This window comes from Suricata suricatta, chromosome 6 (genome assembly GCF_006229205.1).
Source record: "Suricata suricatta isolate VVHF042 chromosome 6, meerkat_22Aug2017_6uvM2_HiC, whole genome shotgun sequence".
In the NCBI taxonomy this organism is placed as follows: Eukaryota; Metazoa; Chordata; class Mammalia; order Carnivora; family Herpestidae; genus Suricata; species Suricata suricatta.
Window position 1 is genome coordinate 139,021,987 of NC_043705.1, and position 22,340 is coordinate 139,044,326.

Consider the following 22,340-nt stretch of genomic DNA (forward strand, 5'->3'; position numbering starts at 1 on the left):
ACCCATCCTAATATAAGTTATGTTCAGAAAGCTCCCTGTGCTTTTATCAGCGATTCCTCAAATTGTAATATTTACTGCAAAAAGATGAAGTGCAATAAAAAGCAAAAGTGAAACCTCGGGGAAGAGAGATTCTCGGCGTTGGATTGGAGGCTCCCTGAGAGCAGGGCTGGGTGTAGATAATTTCTCCACGCTCCCCAGAATCGTCAGTACTTGGTTGTGGCTTTGGCTATTTGCCAGTGTTTGGTAAGTGGTCACGTTAGGGAATGAGAATGCAGTGGAAACGGACGCCCTGAAACTCGAAAGGCACAGACTGTTTAAATTCAGCTGGGCTGCAATTCAACGGTATTTTACTTAGTTCCCTCCCCTGTAAATGGGATTCGTGTTCTCTGTCTTTCCTACTTGCTGGGAAAGTGGAGATAATGTTCATAGAACACTAGTGACAAGATAACAGGTGTATGTGGATGCGCTTGTCCTCTTCTACGCCTGTACTGAAAACAGTTAATATCAGTGTAATTATAAAAGAAAGAGTAAAAAATAAATGGAGCAGTTGGTTTGCAACAAGATTCAGGAGGTCGTAACATTTCAGTTTGAAGGAGATGGCAAGCCCTTTATTGGCTAAAGAAATTATCAAGGAAACCCATGGGCCTCACTGTCCTTGCTCTGCACTGAAATGACTGATTAGCTTGGGGTTGGCCCCTGGGGTCATTGGTGATGTCATTGGCCTTTTTGGAGGCCTGGCCCTGGTGAAGTCCTAGGGGAGGAAGGCACCGTCAGTGTTAAACGTCTCTGGCTTCAGCTTTTTGTGCCAGTGCCCTTGCTCCAGGGGAAAGCCCATGCTAGCCTCGCCCAAGCTCCTCATTCCTCTCCTTGTTGGATACAGCGTGGCTGTGGGGTGGGTGTGCTAGGTGGCATCTTCTCTGGATTCGGGAATGGCAATCTGTGGATTCAATGACATTCTACCTTCACAGGTTGGCCAGCCATGGGTTCTCACTTAGGGGTGACAGGAGGTGCCATTTCACACAATGATCGCCATAGGCTCAGCGCTCCCTAGGTGGGAGGGGAGAGTGACGGTGCATGACGGCTTTGGGGGCTGTGCAGTGTGAGCAGAGGTGATGCCCCTGCCTGAGCAAAGACTGGACGCTGTTCCCTTCCCGAGGTCCTGACAATCACTGGCAGAGGTGGGGAATACTGGCAGAGTGGAGACCGCATCTCCCTCCCCGGGCTTACTGAAGTTGACTAAGGGAAGAAGTGTGATTGGTGTCTGGCTGGCATTGTGTTGAATTTCTTGTGTCTGGGAAGTATGAGAGATGGGTCCAGCCTGTGCCTGGGGCTCAGAATTGTATAGCAGGGACAGATGAGGGGGCTTTCTGGCTCTCCGGGGGACCCCGTGGTGTGGTGTTCCTAAACATGTGACTTGAAGGTCCACAGGGGTTAATTGGAGGACTTGGCCTTGCTCCAAGGGTCTGTTGATGCTGAAGGCAGATGCTCTGATCTGAGCACCTCTCACATAGCAGAGGAAAGCTTCATCTTTCCAGGAACTTTATGAGTGGGAGCCCCTTGCAGCAAGGAGACATCACACTCAACAGGGGAGGTCACATGAAAGTTTCCCCTTTTCCTTTATCCTTCTTTTGTCTTCTCCCACATCCTAGAAGTGACAGAGAGAGAGAGGAGATAGATTATAGGACGTGGCCTCCGCTCTCCTTAATACTACAGAAAGGCAGATGGACTTTAGAAGGATGCTAGAGTCTTAAAATCGACAAGTATCAAGTCCTCTTCACTGAAATTAGAGTGTTTAAGTAACCAGAAGTCACCGAAAATTTAATAAATTTAGACAAAGCTATTTTTATGGAAACCAGCCACTTAGCAGGAAAGGGAAGATTGACAAATAATAGCAGGTAAAAGTAACTGGAAAAAAATAAGACCGTTTAGTATTGAAACATCAAAAATGTAGCAATTCCTCATATAGCCAAGGTAGATATTTTACCAGGAGAAGCTGTGATAATTGCTGACCGCCATCTAAGTGATTTATTAAGACTGCCAACTCATAACTGATATAACCCGTATTATATGTGGATGGATGCCAGCAGCTTCCTGGGTGCTGGCTCTCCACAAGGCTGCCTACGGATTCTCCCCCCAGGGCTTGTTTGTGCCTGTTGTGTTACCGTGAATAGTAATTTAGCTGAACAATACACAAAGCAAGGGGATGGGAGGCAGGGGAAAGCTCTCCTTTCAGTGAGTCACCATAAGTGCTGGAAGGTAGAATGAAAAAGATAGCTCTAGTGTTAGTTGGATACACACCCAGTAGTGCAGTTGCTGGGCTGTAGGGTAGTTCTGTTTTTAACTTTTTGACGAACCTCCATACTGTTTTCCAGCGTGGCTGCTGGTTTGAATAGGCCCATACACCCAGTGTTTATTGCAGTCCAATAAACAGCAGGCAAATTATGAAGAGCCCAAATGTCCATTGACTGATGGATGGATGAAGAAGATGTGATGTATAATACATATACACACACACACACACACACACACACACACACACACACACAATGGGATACTATTCAGCAATGAAAAAGAAGAAAATCTTGCCATTTGCAACAACGTGGATGGAAGTGGAGGGTATTACATTAAGTAAAAGGAATCAGAAAAAGACAGATTTATTATGATTTCACTCATGTGGAATTTGAGAAACACAACAGATGCACATAGGGGAAAGGAAGGAAAAATAAGATAAAAACAGAGAAGGAGGCAAACCGTAAGAGACTATTAAATACAGAGAACAGGGGCGCCCGGGTGGCTCAGTCGGTTAAGCGTCTGGCTTCGGCTCAGGTCATGATCTCATGGTTCATGAGTTCGAGCCCCACATCGGGCTCTGTGCTGACAGCTAGCTAGCTCAGATCCTGGAGCCTGCTTTGGATTCTGTATCTCCCTTTCTCTCTGACCCTCCCCTGCTCACATCGTCTCTCTCTCTCTCTCTCAAAACAAAATTAATAAAAAATTAAGAAAATATATTATTAAATACAGAGAACAAACTGAGGGTGTTGGAGGGGACGTGAATGTGGGCTGGGTTAAACGGGTGATAGGCATTACAGAGGACACTTTTGGGGAGGAGCATTGGGTGTCATATGTTAAGAGATGAGTCACTGGGTTCTAGTCCTGAAGCCAGGACTACACTTACGTTAACTAACTTAAACTTAAATTCAAAAAAAAAAAAAAAAAAAAGGAAAAGATTCTGGGTCAGGTATCTATCATCCTGCAGCTACCTAGGACAAGCCGTGTGTGTAGGTTTCCTTGCTTATTAAAATGGCCACATATGAAAACAAACAAACAAACAAACAGATAGATGTTGGATTAAGGTGTGTATGAAGGCAGTGAAAAGTATGATTAAAAAAAATAATAAGAAAAGTCCAAAATTGGTCTGCACTTGATCTGTTTCACAGTTGTGATATTTAATTCTCACACCTCTTATAATTAACTAAAATGTGCGCTCCTAGAAGACGTAGCATGCATCACAGATCATGTGTGAAGATGATGTTGCCTTCGGATGTGAGGTCCAGACCCCAAAGGGGCCTGTCTTTCTGTGAAGGGTTGGGAGACTGAGTGTACATCATGTTGTAAGATTTAAGAAAGCTTGAAGGATTTATCAAAATTTGTCAATTTTTTTTGCTTTAACTGATTTTTAGCTTGTTTTTTTAGTAAACCTTCTTATTTTTTAGAACACTGTTAGATTTACAGAGCTGTGAGAAAATAGTTCAGAGAGTTTCCATATGCTTCACACTCAATTTTCCCTAATAGTAACATCTAACATTCCTGTATTTCATTTGTCACAATCAATGAACCATTGTTGGTACATGATTACTAACTAAAGTTCATAGTTTATTCAGATCTCTTCAGTTTTCTTCCTAGTGCTGTTTTTTGTTTTGTTTTCGTCCTGGGATCCCGTTCAGGATATCATGTTAGTAGTAGGTATGTCTCCCAGACTCCTCTTGACAATGCGGTTTCCCAGACTTTCCTTATCTTTATGACCATTGAAGACCTTGGCGGTTTTGAGGGGTGCTGCTCAGGGAGTTTTTAGAATAGCCCTCCATCAGCATTCATCTGAATTTCTGATCATGATTCCACTGAGGTTATGAGATTTGGAAGGAAGACCACAGATAAAGCACCATTCCATGAAGGTTATTTCCTGTCAACATGACTTCTCTCTGTTGATGTTGACTTTGATCTCAGCTCTGGCTGCCACGCAGAGTTACCTGGAGAATTCACTGACCATTCACGTTCTTGGTTCTGGAGCCTTTGATTCCAAAATTAAAAGAAACATTTGGCAATTAGTTGGTTTAAATAGTGCAAGGAAGGGCATAGGTTATAAACACCATTAATATCTTTGAGCTCTGGGGGCTCCTGGGTGGCTCAGTCGGTTAAGTGGCCGGCTTCAGTTCAGGTCACGATCTCATAGTTCATGGGTTCAAGCCCCGCATCAGGCTCTGTGCTGACGGCTAGCTCAAAGCCTGTAGCCTGCTTTGGATTCTGTGTCTCCCTCTCTCTCTGACCTCCCCTGCTCTCACTGTTTCTCTCTGTCTCTCAAAAATAAATAAAAAAAGACTTTAAAAAATTTAAAAAAAAAACCTTTGAGCTCTGAAATTCTTTTATTCTGGGGCAGCCTTAAATCCAAATGGCAGATGCTGAAACTTACAGTGGTGTGGACCAGTAGTTCTCAACTACTTAGGTATATTAAAGTCAGAATCATCTTGGAGAGCTAAACTACAGAATACCTGAGGGCCCTAGTGTCATTGAGAGAGGCAGGGCCTGGGCATTTGCATCTCCTAACAAATTTTTCAGGTGAATTCTGACATGACAGCCATTTGAAAACTAAAACTAAAAATGTTGGATGCAGGACACTTCTTCTGTGGAGAGTACTTGTTTGCTCTTACCTTACATCCAGTTCACTACGTTAGGCATAGACCCTGCTGCTTGTTAGGGAAGCCCTTCCCCGGTTTATGGTTGCCTCTAAGATTCAGCAGTGAACCTGTGACCCAAGCCAGGCCAATGAACCGACTCCATTTTCCAGCTCTCAGAACTTGATCCCAGGACTGGAAACATGACCCAAGTTACCCATGTTAACTGAAGTGAAGCAAACGCATGGGAAGTGTGAATATGAACATTGCACCTAACCAGTTCAGGGTTTTGAACCTTGGCGCATGAAATGCCAAGGTAAGCTTGACTGGAGAAGTGTTTTGTAATCAATAGTCAATGAACTGATTATCTAGTTGTGGGCAAAATGCCATCTTTGGATTAATGATAGATGGCTATTATTAAAGTAATTGTGTACAGAGGCCTTGTTTATTGAAGAGAAAGGTGATTCATTGTAGCTGAGAGACAAATCCACATGCCGAGAGATGTTTCCTGACATTTTGCTCATGTGAAGGTCAATTATGGTAATTTATTTAAGTAATTCATTGAGTATATTAAAACAAAGTAATTGAAAGTGAGGATGTGCTTATGCAATTAAGTTTTTGAAACAAAATGATACCCCACCCATGTATGTCATGAGTATTACATAGTTATTGAGATTTACTTAATGAAGACGCTTGCTTTTTAACAAGTAATCATCCCTAGATTATCCTTTTTGACAATCTAGAATTTAACTACTGTTTTTATTGGAAGTACCAATAGCTAGTAATGTAACTTACCTAATTTTTTATCATGGAATACCTCCTAGTTCTCAATTATTCAGTTATTTTGATCATTATCATTAAGGACTCGTAACTAAGGAATGTTTAAAAATAAAATATTTACATCCTCTGGCAGTCAAGATTATACTCCCTCCCTTTTTAAAGGAACAGGCAATTTTTGTTTGCTACATGATTAACTTGGGAACATCTCCCTAGGATAAAGCATCGCATGATAGCTAAAGTCAGATATATTTTGTGGGAAAATCCCAGATTAGTCACTCATTGGCCATTTGTGAGGTTGAGTGTGTTAATCAGTCTTTCTAAGTCACAGTTTTCTCATCTATGAAATAATTGGGATATCCGGTATTCCATTTCTGATTCTGATTATTGATTAAAAGCAGAATATGCAATAAGCCTCTCAGAGCTCATCATGCCAGGGGACACTAAGCCCACCTAAGCTCACGTCGGGACAGCGCTCAGCGTTCTCTCAGTTTTACAGATGACACCTTGGATGTTTCAGTTACGTGATGTCTCCGAGGTCCTACGGCTCCTGCGTGGCGGAGGAGAAGTGTATGGCCAGTTTTCTCTGACACAAATGTCCAAGTCCCTTCCTGTTCTCCAAGAATTGAGGATACATAAAATTTATTTCTCTTTAAACTGCCCACCGAATTTCTATGATATTTTCTTATGATGGGATAATTCCTGAAAAGACAATGTGGTGGAAACGATGTTTTTCTCTTCCCTTGTGAGGGCTGTTTGGGACTCACATATGCCCTCTTCATCTTTATTTTGCTGCTTTTTAAAACAACGCTTTCTGACCACTACTTGAAAGTCAGACAAGATGTGTCTCCTGAGGGACAGATGGATGACAAGCTAGGATGGACGTGGATGGAAGAAGTGAGGGGCAGGTGACCATGTTTCTAGAGAAGCAGCATTATAGTCAGAACACTGCCAGCACCGGAAGCGAGTTGGTAGGGACGGTGTCCTCGATATGCAGAAAAAGACTGTCAGGTAGCACAAAATCCACTGGTGTGATCCACCTGGAAAAATACATTCCCTCCGTCACGACTAAGGTATATATTATTTCCGTTTTGCAAATGACACTTGAGGTGACTGCTCATCAACATGGCTAACCTGTAAGCCAGTGATTCCAACAAAAGCCAGTATTATTTTCTTTTCTGTCTACAAATGAGCAAATTGATTCGTCTTGAAATATATTCCAGGGAACTATGCTGTGAATTTATTGAATAACAAGTGACACAGTAACATTAAGGCTTATTCATTTTTTTTTGTTTTGTTTTAAGCTAATACTTGAATTTCCTTCTGTTCAGTTGTTTTGATTACCACATTTAGTCCTTCAGATTCACATACTATCTCTTCTTCCTTGACAACATATTCAGTGTTTTATCTCCTCCAACAAAGTGTTTAGAACAGCAAGTGCAAAACAAAAAGATAAAACAACGCTATTGTTCACTCTCTTAGTATTAAAAGAAAAGAATTTAATGGCTTCTACATAATGATTTATCTTTAATATTGGTTGCATATACATTTCCACGTTTTTCGTATGGTTCTTTATTTGGTCCTGATTTGTGGAAATTGGTTGTAAAGCAAAAAAAAAAAAAAAAAAAAATTGTCAGAGCTCTGTCCTAATATAGCATCTGGAGTGAAGGCTAAGTTTGGCATAACTAATCCTGCATTGCAATAGTTTTTAGATCAAATGGCTGTATTATTTATTAAATAAGAATGAACTGTTTTGGGCAATATTATTAGTATTGGACATAACAGGAAACCTAAAAAGAACTGAATTTTACTGCCTGAAAAAAATCATTATATTTGTGTGGGCTTCTAGACATTTAAATTCAGATGTGGGTGCATTTTTTTTCCCGTTACATTCTAAAATGGGTGCGCGAACTCCAGCAGATGAAGCGGGTGGTGTTCTGCGGCCTCCCCTGCTATTTGGGGTTGATTTCATGGCAAGCAGGCCCTGCTCAGCCCAGAACCTCCCTCTGTGACACCGGCAGTCCAGCTTGGCACTAACGCCAGAGGCTCTGGTGTAGGGGGATGACTTGGGTCACCTTACATTCAGCTCTTTGTGTCGAGGGTGCATCTTCCTTAACTGGTCCCCTACATGAGTTATTTCAGATTCTGTAACCATGGCAAATTTGAGTTATGATAAATCCTTCTGAGAAATCCAAATAAACAGTAGAAGATGAATTTCAGGACACATAGTTTGCTTCCTTGAACCATCTTCTAAAAAAATATTTTAAAATTCTGCTGCAGATTTCTAAGCTCTCCGATGCCCGATTTAATAGAACTTTGCCGTTATCTCTTGGGCTTCGTGTGACATTTTATTTAAATAAAGGTTTCAGTGGCCAAAACACCAGGCAACTGTGTCTGCTCTTCCAAAATTAAAAAGAGTTTACTACCTTTTTAAAGAAAAGAACCACTTGTATGCTCAATCTTTATTTAACTCTTTAAAGCAAAATTCTTCACCATTTAGAGTCTATATACCTATTTGAAATTTTATATAAGTTTGAAACTTAGCAAAACTTACAAATGTATAGGCATGCAGCTTTTCAGAGATAATTTAAAATAGTCAAAGTTGACTGTAAGCCCTTGAACACCAAGTTAAGAACTCTTATCTAAATTTTATGTGATTATTAATTCTGCCACCAGAAAATCTGAGACAAAAAGCTTCAGATTATATTCTTTATCAAAATGAATTCAACAGAGATAGAATTTTAAGTCTAAAAAGAAAACTTTAGAAATAGTTAAGGGAGTGTCAGTATTTATAGACTATTGGAAAATCAAAGGCGGAAATAATAAAGAGTCAAAGATTGAATAAAGATGAAAACTTCAAACTTCTAAATAACAAAATCACTGTGAAATGTACTTTTGATGACTAATAGGCAAAAAAGTAACTTATATATTTGCTAGTTAAAAAGTTCATCTCTCTCTTATATAATGAACAATAATATAAGAATAGATTGTCAGGGCACCTGGGTGGCTCAGTCGGTTAAGTGTCCGGCTTCGGTTCAGGTCATGATCTCACGGTTCGTGGGTTCAAGCCCCGCGTCGGGCTCTATGCTGACAGCCAGCTCAGAGACTGGAGCCTGCTTCGGATTCTGTGTCTCCCTCTCTCTCTGACCCTCCCCTGCGCATGCTGTCTCTCTCTGTCTCTCAAAAATAAATAAAAAAAAAAAAGATTATCATGATGATAGAAAAATGGAGAATGTGCAAACTATAAATAAGAAATTAAAAAGTTCAAGAAAATGTTCATTTTCTCTGGTATTTAGAGCCTAATGTAGTTGTTTGTTCTTTAGATCAGCAGACTTGACAAAAAAAAAGAAAAAATCCTGGTACCCAGCACGGCATTCTGATATGCTTACTGAGCCCATAAAGCTAAAACTCCCTGGAGTGAAATTTTTCAGTGATTCCAAAGCCCTAAAATGGTACCTGGCTTGAGACAGTAATCCCATCTCGGAGAATTTATTTAAGAAAATGGATAAGAGGGGCGCCTGGGTGGCTCAGTCAGTTAAGCGTCTGACTTGGGCCCAGGTCATGATCTCGCAGTTTGTGGGTTTGAGCCCTGCATCGGGCTCTGTGCTAACAGCTAGCTTGGAGCCTGGAGCCTGCCTCCGACTCTGTGTGTCCCTCTCTCTGTCCCTTCCCTGCTCATAATCTGTCTCTGTCTCTCAAAAATAAATAAATGTTAAAAAAAAAATGGATAAGAAAGCAAAGTTTTCTATTGCAACCTCTGTTAATAGTGGGAAATGGGAGACAACTTAAATATTCAAAAAAGCAGATGGAGTAGGTAATTATAATATACCAGCTAATTAGATATGACTGGGTTATTAAAATGACAACTGCATAAAATGATTACTGATATATAAGGGGGTCAGGAGAAAATATGAATCAAAGACTGCATGTTACAAAGTAACTATGGCATTTTGTTTGTATATAATTATGAAAAATATCTATATCTATACTCTCTCTATTTATATGTCTGTATCTCTATCAACATACTGTTTTTTTAATGGTAGTATTTTAAGTATTTTAACTCTACCCTTTTAAAATCACATTGCTTATTTGTATTTTCTGTTTTCTGTTGTCCTGCACTAATGGAATCCGTTTCAAATTTAAATTTCAAATTTATTTTGAATTCTAAAAAACAATGCTGACAGTGTGGATGTATGAAAAATGTACTTATTTCCAAGATGATAAGAAGGTCAGACCCCTTTCCTCTTTTATGCTTTAAAGCTTTTAATTACATATATGTATATATGTGATTGTATGTGTATTTACATCATGTATATATAGTGATTTTATGAGGAGATTAAGGATATTTGGTTCAGACAGAATCCAGCTCATGCACATTTAAGAAAAAACAGGTTCTTGTTTTGTTTTCTGGAGAGAGAGCTTGGGTCTCCTGTTCCCAGGAGGAGGGATGTGACCTTCCCAGGGACCCAATCAAACTAGCGGCCTCTCTGTTCCTTTCTGGAGAGTTGCTGTGTTCTCTCTCTGTCTCTTTCTCATTCTTTCTTCCTCTCTCCCTTCACCCCCATCTTAGTCTCCATCTCTCTGCTTCTCTGGTCTACATGATGGGAACTGCAAGCACTTGTACTCAATCCTAGGGCTGTGGTCATTGGAGAGAGGTCAGGTAACCCTGCTGGACCCCACGCCCACAGTCCAGGTCAGGCTGTGTCTGTGGTGGCATGGGGCAGATGCCCGTGGCCCGACGTTGACTCTGTGGGAGGGACACGGCAGGGTACAAGAACATGCCAGGTCTCTCCTGTTCTCTGTGGATCACAGCGCACAAGTTCCTTGATTACTGGGAAAAATTCAATCAAATTAAAACTGTGTGTCTGCCATCTTGAGCAGTCTTTTTTCTTTTTTGTTTATCTTTCTGCAGAACACCTGACAAACTGAATATGAATCTTCACTAGGATTTCAAGATCCTTGTATATTATAACTAGGTGTTGCTTTGTGTAGTATTAGTTCAATACCAAGCATTCAGATTAAGATTAGACTATGAAATTGCCATCAGATTCCTCGGATGCTTGGTATGTCTTTTGAAAAGTATGGAGACTAGGGGTCAGTGCATTTGTGTGTCCCTCGGTCTGGGTGCCCGGGAGGGCAGTCTGTTTCGCCCTGTCCAGCGTGTGGCCGTGGCTTCTCCCCAAAGGCTTCCCCAACTCTAAAAGCATATGGTGTTCCGAACAAGTTGACCCGCGGTGGTCGTTTACTTGAACTGTGTTCGCAGGCTGATGACGTTCTTTAGAATTTTTAGTTAGAATTTCATCATTTTCCCCAGAGTTCTAGCAGAATCTAGTCCTAAAAATATACAGAAAGTTATTAAACCTGGAATTAGGCTGCCAACATATTTTCAAATCGAATGTTTAATTTCATAATTGGGAAATGATACATCTGCCTGGAGAAAATCAGTGGGGTTGGAAAACAAATTATGTGTCGACAGTGTTGGTACAGAGAAATTATACATATTTATGAATGGCCAAATCATCTTATTACTGGGATTTGAAAATATAATTATCAATCATTTATGAGGTAATGATTTCATCTGAATGCTTTCTCCTGGGGCATGTATTTTATGTGTGTGTGAATTGACACACATACACTACTCATGTGCAGCCCCCCTAGGTGCTCTCTCACTTAATCTTTACATTTTTATTAATAGAATTCAGAATCTAGGGAATTAGGTGGCTACTTCAGTGCTACTGCAAATAAATACTTTGTGAAATGATTAGTAACGTAAATTTCCATTTTCAGTTTTAGGAGAATGCTAAGCGTCACAGTATTTTAAGATTTATGTGTCATAGATACCTTAAGTACATTGTGTGATTTGTTCAAAGACCGTATTAAAGTGAGGTCCTTTAAGGATTTAGTTTTGTAGTCGGAAATGTGAAGTAATTGGGTCTTCTTTGATATGTGGTTATTATAGTTCATTATAAGTATAAGCGCGTTTTCCGTGTCACTCTATTTTACCACCGTGGGATCGGATGCCGTCAGTCCTCGGGAAGATAGTCTGGAGGTGCCATCAGCGCCCCCCACAGAGCTGCCCTGGGGACAACCCGTGTCTGGGTTTTCAAAGCGAGTCCGGGGCCCGGGGTTCCTTCGGCGAACCAGGCCCGGATCCCTGAAGGAATTCCAGAATTTTGAAGTCTGATTTCCTGGTGTGCTGCTTCGAAGTCTACATTTTTACCAAGGTCCCCTGTGACCCTGCTGCATATAGACGAGGGAGACCCACTGACTTTATTCAGAGGGGAAAGGCATTCATTACATCACGTTCGAAAGTCAAAGCAGAGAAGATGCTTTCTTTCCCTTTAAGAGAAATTGATTTTATTATGTTGGCTGGGTGAGCTCTTTCCTGCAGAAACCTAAATCTGGGCAGGATAACTCCACGCAGCATCCTGTCACTGAGTTCTGGAAAGACAGAGAAAGGGCCCTGGATCCTGAACATAGGGAATTGGGGCCCCTAGGGCTAGTATGTTTCTCGTGGGAGCATCTTGTGATTCATCTCTGGCACTGGTTTGTCCTCAGAAATGACTGCAGAGGGTTCTTGTCAGTCATTTGGAGGTAATGTGCAAGACCCAGGGAGGGGTCTTGAACTCTAAATGCCTAGTCGGGCAACCTGGATTCTGGGTCTGGCTTAGTCACTCGTTGGTTATATGGACTTCGGAAATTTTTAGGACCCCAGACTCGTGGCTCTTTACCAATTTCCTGATTGAGAAGGAGGCTCTTGGGGTGTGGGTGCTCCTCACTGCCTTGACTTTGTATATCGCATCCGTAATATCGTTAGTTATAGTTGTTGTCAGAAAGACTAAGTGAGAGACCGCAGAGAGCCTGGTTCATTTAGTTTTGTAGAGTTTCGTGCAAGAGCTTTGTCATGTTTCATACTATAATGGGGCAAAAAATTTCGGTATGACAAGTCACATCTACCCCCATTTTGGACTATTGGTAGAAATGAAGGAATCTGTAATTTCAACCTAGAATTTTTATATTTTAGTTAAGAATTTAGTGAAACACTATTGGAATGTTCTCTCTCACTCTCTCTCTCACTCTTTAGCGTTTATTTAAACATTAATGAGAGAGAGGGAGTGACAGTGTGAGCAGGGGAGGAGCAGAGAGGAGGAAAGGGGATCCAAAGAGGGCTCCGTGCTGACAGCAGCGAGCCCAATGCGGGGTTCGAACTCATCACTTGTGAAATCATGACCTGAGCTGAAGTCGGACACTCAAACGACTGAGCCACCAGGCACCCCTTGGAGTGTTCTATTAATTGACCATCAAAGCTATGGGCTAATATGCATAAGAGCTGCATCTGTCGTATAGTTTTCTCTTTACTGAAGTTGACAAATCCTATCCCAAGAGCGTACGGTGGAGTAGTTGGGGTATAGCACCAAAGACTGTCAACAGAATACATAGGGTTTATCAGATATTTGCCAAATAAGCTGGCTTCACTCTGCCTCTGGCACTCCTACCAACGTGGTCGCCAGGGCCTGGTCAGTGGGAAACTTGTGCAGACTCCGGGAGAACTGTGCCTCGTGGCAGCCTGCCTCGGTTTGCATCCTCTAGGAATCCATTGTCAGTATTACGTAAAGAGAGGCTAAAATCATCCTGGAGGTTTACCAAAAGACGGTAAGATAAAAACGGGCATCATCTGACTCACTCTGCAGCGGGGATATAATTCTTGTTTGTGGCGCCCTTCTAAATCAGCTCTTGAGTGTAGCGTATACCCAGTTGTCTCTTGTCTCAGAGACAGAGGTGCTCAGGCACAAGCTGTGCATTTTTGGAAGTGGATTTGGAGACTTTCATTGGGTGTATATGAACAGAGACACGGACACCACACACACACTCTCTCACACCTGCAGTATTAGGGCATTTCAGTAATTAACAGACATTGTGTAGCCAGTGGTTTGTTTTCCCGCCATCAAAGTAGTTTTGTAACAGTGGTGGTTTTGGGGCTACCACATACAGCTGCACAGGATGCACACTGTACAAGTGTAAGGGATGCTATTCATCTACATCCGTGCTTTTCACATATGCTTACTATTCATGTTCCAGTGCTTCATGTGACAGCCAGTGCTGCAGGAGTAGTGACTACATTGAGTAGTGCCCCCAGACAACAACGTGGGTGAAACCTGCCAGAGTTGCATGGTGGGGTGGCCCGAGGGCGGAGCCAGGCTTGCACTGGGACCCCACGTGCCAGGCCACAGCCACCTGCCACAGAGATCAGTCAGTTTCTCGATTCTTCTCACCATTGGTGCCTATCGCCATGAATATTTCAGACTCACAAATGTTGCCCTAAAATCCAGGGTAGGTTGCAGATTTGATGTTCCTGTACTTTAAAAAGCAAGGAGAGGAGAAGTAGGATTGAGAGCACATCAGTCCACAGGTGACAGGCTTTCTTCCATGACTCAGAGGCTCCCCAGAGCATCGCACGCTGAACAGAGGGTCAGTTAGATGGCCCCAGACTTCCCGCTCTGAACATCTGGTGGCTCTGAGCCACTAATGCTAATGTCCCTGTGACTTGACTTATTACCCCCATGTGATGTTTTCCAGCGTTTCTTCCTATGGGACGTGCATTCACTCAGCCAGCCAGTGCCATGTTGAATACACCAGTATCTGTAAATAATTTATTACAGGAAATGTGATTCAGTTATTCAGAGTAAGTGTAATGGAAAGATAAAAATCACGTATAAGTTGAGTTCTCATTATAGTAGTGAAATAGTTCAAGTGCCCCTTATATGTGCCGTGGGATTTCCCCAAATCAAATATAGTCCTGGCTTCATGGTGTGCCTTTTAGAAAACCCAAGCCTTTGTTTCTGTCTTCTTTGATGAGTCTAGTTATTAACAAGTTATACAAAATCCACCCTGTATAATGGATCTATTCTGATATAATGAATAGATGACATTTCACTATTTGAATATTTGTTTTTGATTGAAATGTACTTTTAAAATGTTTATTTATGGCGCCCCTGGGTGGCTCAGTCAGCTAAGTGTCTGACTTTGGCTCAGGTCATGATCTCACAGTTGATGGGTTCAAGCCCCACGTTGGGCTCTGTGCTGACAGCTCAGAGCCTGAGAGCCTGCTTCCAAATCTGTGTCTCCTTCTCTGCCCCTCCCCTGCTCATACTTTGTCTCTCTCTCGTTCTCTCTCAAAAGTAAACGAACATTAAAAAATTAAAAAAAATAAAATGTTTATTTATTATTTAGTTTTGAGAGAGAGACAACACAAGTGGGATGGGGCAGAGAGAGGGAGACACAGAATCTGAAACAGGCTCCAGGCTCTGAGCTGTCAGCACAGAGCCTGATGCTGGGCTTGAACTCATGAACCGTGAGCTGAAGTCAGATGCTTAACCGACTGAACCACCCAGGGCGCCCTTGACTGAAATAGCTTAAAAACTTATTATTAATAAATTATTTAAATCATTATCTGACCCTAAGTAGTTTTGATTCATTTTGGGGGGAAAAAAAAACATGTCCATCAAATGGGCTTCTTGGCGTTGATCCTGGCTCCTGGCATCTCCCATCCTTAGCCTTCTCTCCATCTCATCTGAACCCATCATGCATGCAGATGACTGCCGGGGTCTTATAACAGGGCTCTGCCACAAGCCCCATGCCTTATTAAGATAATTTTCAGGCTGTCTTTAGCATACAGTTCTCAAAATGTTAAAATCTGACCTCGAAGGGCAATACCCCATGCGTAAGATCCTCTGATTCATTGTCAGATTCTTTAAGATATCTGAAGAGGGCAAGCTCAGAAGTGTGGACTGCAGACCCTTGGTGGCCTGGACTTTCCTTTCTTTATACTCGTGTCTTCTGAGGTTCCTTCCTGTGGGACTTCACTCCTCTCCTCCGGTCGCTGTGGCAGCCGGGAGACCTGCTGCGTGTCTGCCTGCCTCCCGTGAGCACACGTGCTCCCCAACATGAGCTCCCTCCTCCCCGTCCTCCCTCAGCCTCACTTCTGCTTGTCCTGGGCTCGGCATCGGGTTCCCCATGCATGCCCCAGCCCCGCCGTCCTGCCTCGCCCCGCCAGGACATTGGTCTCACTGCAGACACTATCTGCCCCACTAGGACCACTGCACTCCAATATCTTGTGACTTCACTTCTCTTCCTGCTATTCCCTGTGCTTAGTGCATAAAATAGGGCTTCATGAAGACCTACTACATGAGTAAATTGAAGGAAAAGAAGGAAGACAGAAAGAAGGAAGGAAGGAAGAAAGAAGGAAGGAAGGAAAAGGAGAAAGAGAAAGAAAAGAAAAAGGAAAGAAAAGAGAGGAGATAGGAAGGAAGCAAGGGTCAGCCCTACCTGAAGAGAGGTTTAGTGACTCATTTTTTTTCCGTGGTTGTTTTATTTTTTATATTCTTTAATTTTCTTACAAAGAAGGCACATGAACAGGGGACAGGGGCAGAGGGAGAGAGAGAAAGAATCTTAAGCAGGTTCCACACTCAGTGTGGAGCCCAAAGCAGGGCTCGATCCCAGGACCCTGGGATTATAACCTGAACCAAAATCAGGAGCTGGATGCTCAACTGACTGCGCCACCCAGGCTCCTTTGGTGACTCACTTCTTGGGGACGGATCTTACAATATTCACCGTGACCCGGTCCAAAGAATCTCGACAAGTTTACAGTTGTAGTTTGTGCTAGTTAGATTATATTCCTTGGATTTTGTCAAGATATCTTTTTCTTTGTATGAATATAGCTTTTATTTATGTGAATTGTATCTACAATATTGGCCACTAGATTGTAAACACTTTGTAGTAGAAACTGCTTTTCTTGTTGACTTCTTGATCCTCAGTGCCTAGCACAGAGTCTGGGCCTTGGGGTGTCTAGGTGGCTTAGTCAGTTAAGTGGCCCATTTTGGCTCAGGTCATGATCTCATGGTCCGTGAGTTCAAGCCCCGCATCGGGCTCTGTGCTGAGAGCTCAGCCTTGGAGAATAAATTTTTGTAGCACACTCAACCACTGGCATTGCTACAAACAGGCTAGGTAGCTGATTGACTGAAATATATCAGTTAGGATGTCTGACTGCAAGTCAAAGAATCCTTGATTTGCCTTAAGAAGGAAAGGAAATTTGTCGGAACTACATGAGATGCTCGTAAAAAAAAAAAAAAAAAAAAAAAAAAAGGAAATGTCCACAAGCCAGGGTGCAAAACGGGCAGGATCCCGAACTCCAGGGATATAAGCACCAGGGACTAATAGACAGGGACTCTGGAGTGTCCCCAGGGCCAGAATAAAATTCCTTGCTTTTTATTCTTGTTTCAGATCCCAAGAGGAGCCCATTAGGTTAGAGGCATTCCCACAATTGGCCAGGAAAGCATGGGGTGTGTTCGTTTCCCATGGTTGCTGGAACAGATGACCACAAATTTCATGGCTGAAAACACAGATGCAATATGTTATAATTCTGAGGGCAGGAGTCTAAAATGAAGGTGTTTCTAGAGCTGCCTGGTTTCTGGAGGCTCTAGGGGAAAAATCCATTTCCTTGCCTTTTCTACTTCTAGAAAACCCCACAGCTTGCTTCCATCTTCAAAGCCAGCAGTCACATCATTTCATCTGCTTCTATTGTCACGTCTCTCCTTTGGCTCTCACCTTCCTCCCTCTTCTACTCATAAGGATCCCTGTGATCACATTGGGCTCACGAGATAACGCAGGATAATCTGCCCCATCACGAGGAGCTAAGTAGCAACCCAGCATCCATCTTTACAAGCTCCCTGTTGCCCTGTGACTCAGCGTCCTCACAGGTTCTGGGCATTGCGACGTGGGCTACTCTGGGGGCCATTATTCCACCTGCTATGGATGGGAACCCTCGACTGTGAACCGAGGCAATTTCACACAATATAAGACGGATAACTCCCTCCAGGAAATTCAAGGTTCAGTTAACAAAAGCAGAGAGGAGGGCTAAAGATGAGACCAAAGCAGGTTTTCACCGCACATGTAGAAGATGACGTTGTTTATTTTTAGTACTGAAAAGTACGTTCTAAAGATGTGTCTCCTCACAGTGAAGATGTTTGAACTTAGGTGAGTGAATTGGCCATTATGAGATGTTTGAAGTAGCACTGGAGTAAGCCATTCCCTCTTCTTTATTACTTACTTTGGAAGCTTTTGTAATGCCGATTGGCCAAGTTTGGCAGACGGTTAAAGCTAAGTCAGCGTTTCTTCTGTTTCTTCTGCAAAAAAAGTTGCCCTAGTCATTTGACCCAGAGGTTGTTGGGACATTAATAAGCCAAATAGCCGGAATAGTACGGGTCAACATCCTACGATGAAATGGCCTAAAGGAATTTTAATCAGTTTACTTGTTTTCATAGGCTTGGGTAATTGGGCAGAACATAACAGCTCGGAGGAAAAGTGGGTTTCCCTCATTGCTGTTGGCTTTTATGAGCCTTTACTAACAGCCAGTGAGAAGAGCTTCTGTATCCTAGACTAAGAACAATTGTCCAGGCGTGATCCAGCTGATGAATTCTCTTCCTTTTGCAAATTCAAATGTGTGACTTCAGATTCACAGATAAGCAGGATAAAATAGGACACAGGACAATGTTTGGAATTGACTGAGCCAACAGAGGATGTACTTCTTAAATGGAATTGTTCATGGTCATTCTAAATCAGCTGAACTTGTAATTTAAGATACCCTACATTAAATTCACAAGGTCATTGCAACGTACAAGATAAAAGCAAGCAAAGGAGAAATACAGTTAAGATACATACAGAAACACTGTCATTTATCTGAAAGCAATCTGTCATCTGGAAATAGCATGCACCTTCATTTTGTCTTTCATTTACCTTTTGAAATAATTCTTTTTTGAATCATTTTGTGTCTTGGATGAGCCAGTGTTTCGTATTATACGTGTGAAGGTTGTAGAGTGCTCGAAACTTCCTTTTGGTTCATCATGCAAGAGCATAAGGTTGGGGGTTACTCTAGACATTACAGTCTGTATCTAATAGCCAAAACTTATGGTTTCATTCTCTGCTCTATTAAAGACTCTGAGTCTGACCTTGAAAATGTCACTTAATTCCTGTATGCCTCATTACTCTCCCATTTATGAAATGTATCTGCAAAGAGTCCTTGCTCTCCCTTGGGCTCCTTCCTCAAGGGCTGTTCATGTGTTTCTGTACTTTTTGCTCTGTGCCAAGAGGGAACCTGTAGAATGGATGGCATTCTTGTAGGGGCTTCTGGAAATGATGACGTGAAATGGAGATTTCAGCTAGTTACACCAACAAATGCAAGTATACTTTTTTTTTTCATTGTTTAACGCCGCAGTTTATCTTTCACATAACAAAAAAGGAATTAAACGTATTAGTGTAACTAATGCAGTTCTTTCTGTTACTGAGTTGACCGGTACCACCTATTTGTGATTCAGTCCCAGGATTTTTCAATTCCCACATTTTCCTAATCATGGTAGAGTCCACTGTTCCAAAGTTGGCTGTTATGTTAAGCACTGGGGTTAATTTAAATTTTAAATTGGAGGATTTCTTGGTAACCAATATAAGCTACATTTTTTCGGTATAAAATTGCATATGATGTAGACCTTCGTTTTACATCCTACACATGCTTACATGGCAACTTGCTAAGGTCTTATCCAGCCTAAGAAGCACGCTGTATTTAGATGAGGCTCATCATCTAGTCTGAGGTTGTTTGTTCCTAAATCATTATATCATAACTCTAATAACTTGAATTTAATGATGAATCTGTGCAGTATGGTATGTATTTAAATATATGAATTGAAATTCAATACATTATTATTCAGTTTTCTCTAGTTACGTATGCAGTGATTAAAGCATGACTCTTGAAAATGAAATCTACAAATTAATTTTTGATTAATGTTCTTTATCCTATTTTGCTCAATTCATTCAACATATCAATGGAACTTTAATCCTGTGTTCAAATTTCAGGGAGATTCTATTCTTCAAACAGTTAATTGAGAGACATTTGTTCCCTCAATTGTGTAAATTACATATGTGGTACACAGAAATTAATGATTTTCCAATAAGATGACGTGTAGATTTGTTATTCTAAATTGAAATTCAGTCACTTGTATAATTTAAATTCAGCATCGTCCTTAGAGTACTTACTGTTTCATAAAGGCCGTCGGTCAGCCCGCATTGCCTCCTGCGATGCCATGAACAGGCATAAAGTCATAAGGGAACAAAGGCGGAATCTGTGGGAACAAAAGGTTCTTTCAAAACCCGGCATCGTTTTCTTTGGTGGAATTCCTGACATCAACAAGTAGCAATAGCCACTTGTCTCTTAAGTAAGTTAATAAATGACTAATTGATCAAGTACGTCAATGAGTCCAGGCAAAACAAATGCTCATACAATATACATACCAACTGAATAATCACTTAACAGACAGACTAGGTTAAGAATGACCTTACTTACTGTGCATTCACTTATTCACTCACTCATTCATTCATTCATTCACTCACTCAGCAAATAAGTATGGCGACACTGGTTGGTTGGTAAAGCCTCTTTTATTCCAGACATTGAACCAGTGAGTAAAGAGAAGTCATTTAAAATAGGGAATCATTTTTTAAAACCATTTAAAGCTGTATTCGTTTGGTTTCAATTTAATTGTTCACTTGCTCTGTAGAACCTAGGTCATTTATTTAAGTATGGTGGCGCTCATAAGTGCTGACTAAATATTCCTGCAGAGCCCTCCCCAGCCCTACTCTCTCCTCTTTCCATTCTCTATGATTTCCCATTCCATTTCTTTAAAGCAAGTAAGGAATCTAGGGCATTTGTGAAGCATTTTGAAGAAGGAATTCCTATATGTATTTATAATTTTTTCCTTAGCCCCTTGTAATTATCTCATCTATAATTAATCCCATGGTTTTGTAAAACAGGTTGCCTTCAAGGAGTTTCACCAAAGCATTCTTAAAGAAACAAAAGCTTATTCTTGATGCAATTATATCTCCTTGGTTTATGTATATTTAATAGAATTACAAGTTAAACTGGAATGAATGGATTTGGAGGCAACCTAGCTAGCTTCCGGTAAGCTGCTCCTTAAGCAGTGAGGGCAGGAGGGCCCTGTGCGCTGTGGAATGGACAGGTGACCGCAGGTCCGGTGAGAGCCACTCCGGTAGGGTTCCAAAATGGAGGATGCATGCCGGTCATCGTGCTAGGCACTGGGACACCAAAACAAGCTTTCTGAAGGCATTCCCACTTACGAACTTGCCCTCTTTACAGCACAGATCCACATTTTCTTTATTTTTGTGTTTTTATTTTTTTACTAAGGTGTGGTTAACGCACAGTGTTACATTAGTTTCAGGCGTGCAGCATAATTGTTCAGCCGTTCTGCGTGTTACTCAGGGCCTCGCACCATAATGGTCACATCTGTTACCGGACAAGGGGATGACAGTTTTACTGACGGTTTCCTCTGTGCTGTACTTTTCATCTCTGCGACTTATTTTGTAGTCGGAACTTTATACCTCTTAATCCCCTGTATCTATCGCACCCATCCCCCCACCCACCTCCCCTCTGGCAAGCACCCGTTTATTCTCAGTTTTTACGACTCTTTTTCTTTACGCATTTTTCCTTCATTTGCTCATTTGCTTTCTTTCTTAAATAACAAATATGAGTGAAATCATATGGTATTCGTGCTTCTGTGTCCAATTTATTTCACTTGGGATTTTACCCTTTAGGTCCACCCGTGTTGTTGCCAATGGCAAGATCTCGCTCTTCCACGGCTGAGTAATAGTCCATTGTATATATTTTCCACATAAAGATCTATCCTTTAGATCCAATTTCTATATTCATTATCCTCCACCCCCAACCCCGTCGTAACTCCTCTTCCTCTCTCTATTTATCGTTTACATCCAGTACTCGATGTGTAGTACCAAGCCTGGCACGTGCTCTGTGGGCAGTGAATTATTTTGAAATTAATGAATTATTTTCTAACTTTGTGCAGTATTAAAAGAGGTACAGATTAGCAGCACACAGTGATTGAGAACCATAGGTTGTGCTGCTTTAAACAGCACTTTTTTCCTTGTTTCTTTGGGGAAGTTAATTTCTCGGGACCTGAGTTTCTTTTTGGCGAAAAGGGGGGTAATAATAAAAGGGCAGTGCAGGGCTGTTATGTTACTTGTGTCAATAACGGTGAAGAGCTTAGAAGGACTCCGAGTCCATAGTAAGTATACAGTTAATATTATTATATTGTCTTGTAAAAATAGTCAACTGTAACTTAAATTTTTAAATATACTGCCATAGCTATTACCTAACTAGGTATTATTCTTCCGCATTCCTATGAGGACTGGCATGATATTGATATTCATTTTTTATTGTTTTTTCATCTAAGAAATACTGTAATTAATTGAAAGGATGCCTGATTGTTGGAAAGGTACATAAAAGAGAATATTTATGATTTTTCTAACCAAAATCTATATGCTTAAGCAGTGTTTAGATAATTGGGGTTTTTAAGAAATATGCTGTTCATCTTTGAGTATTATTTTCTTAAGACCCTTCAATTTTTATTTAAAAAAAAGCTTCAATCTTAAGTGCTTTTTACTGTACCTTTAGTACAGTACTTGCACACTGTTGAGTTTTTTACATTAGCTAGATCTTTAAACCATTTTCTCCTTTAAAAAATAGCTTTGGTTAATTGGAATTTCATCTTTTGGGGATCACGAAAGTTTGTCAACAAAATAGAGGCATAAAAATGTAAATTA

The 22,340-nt window shown here is 41.3% G+C and overlaps 1 protein-coding gene across 1 annotated transcript in view; it reads left to right on the forward strand.

Annotated features, from left to right (window-relative positions):
* Nucleotides 1-22,340, forward strand: part of LOC115293567 (catenin delta-2-like) — a gene marked incomplete at its 3' end in the record, with an annotated part of 535,470 nt that overhangs the window by 117,911 nt on the left and 395,219 nt on the right. The window lies entirely within an intron of this gene.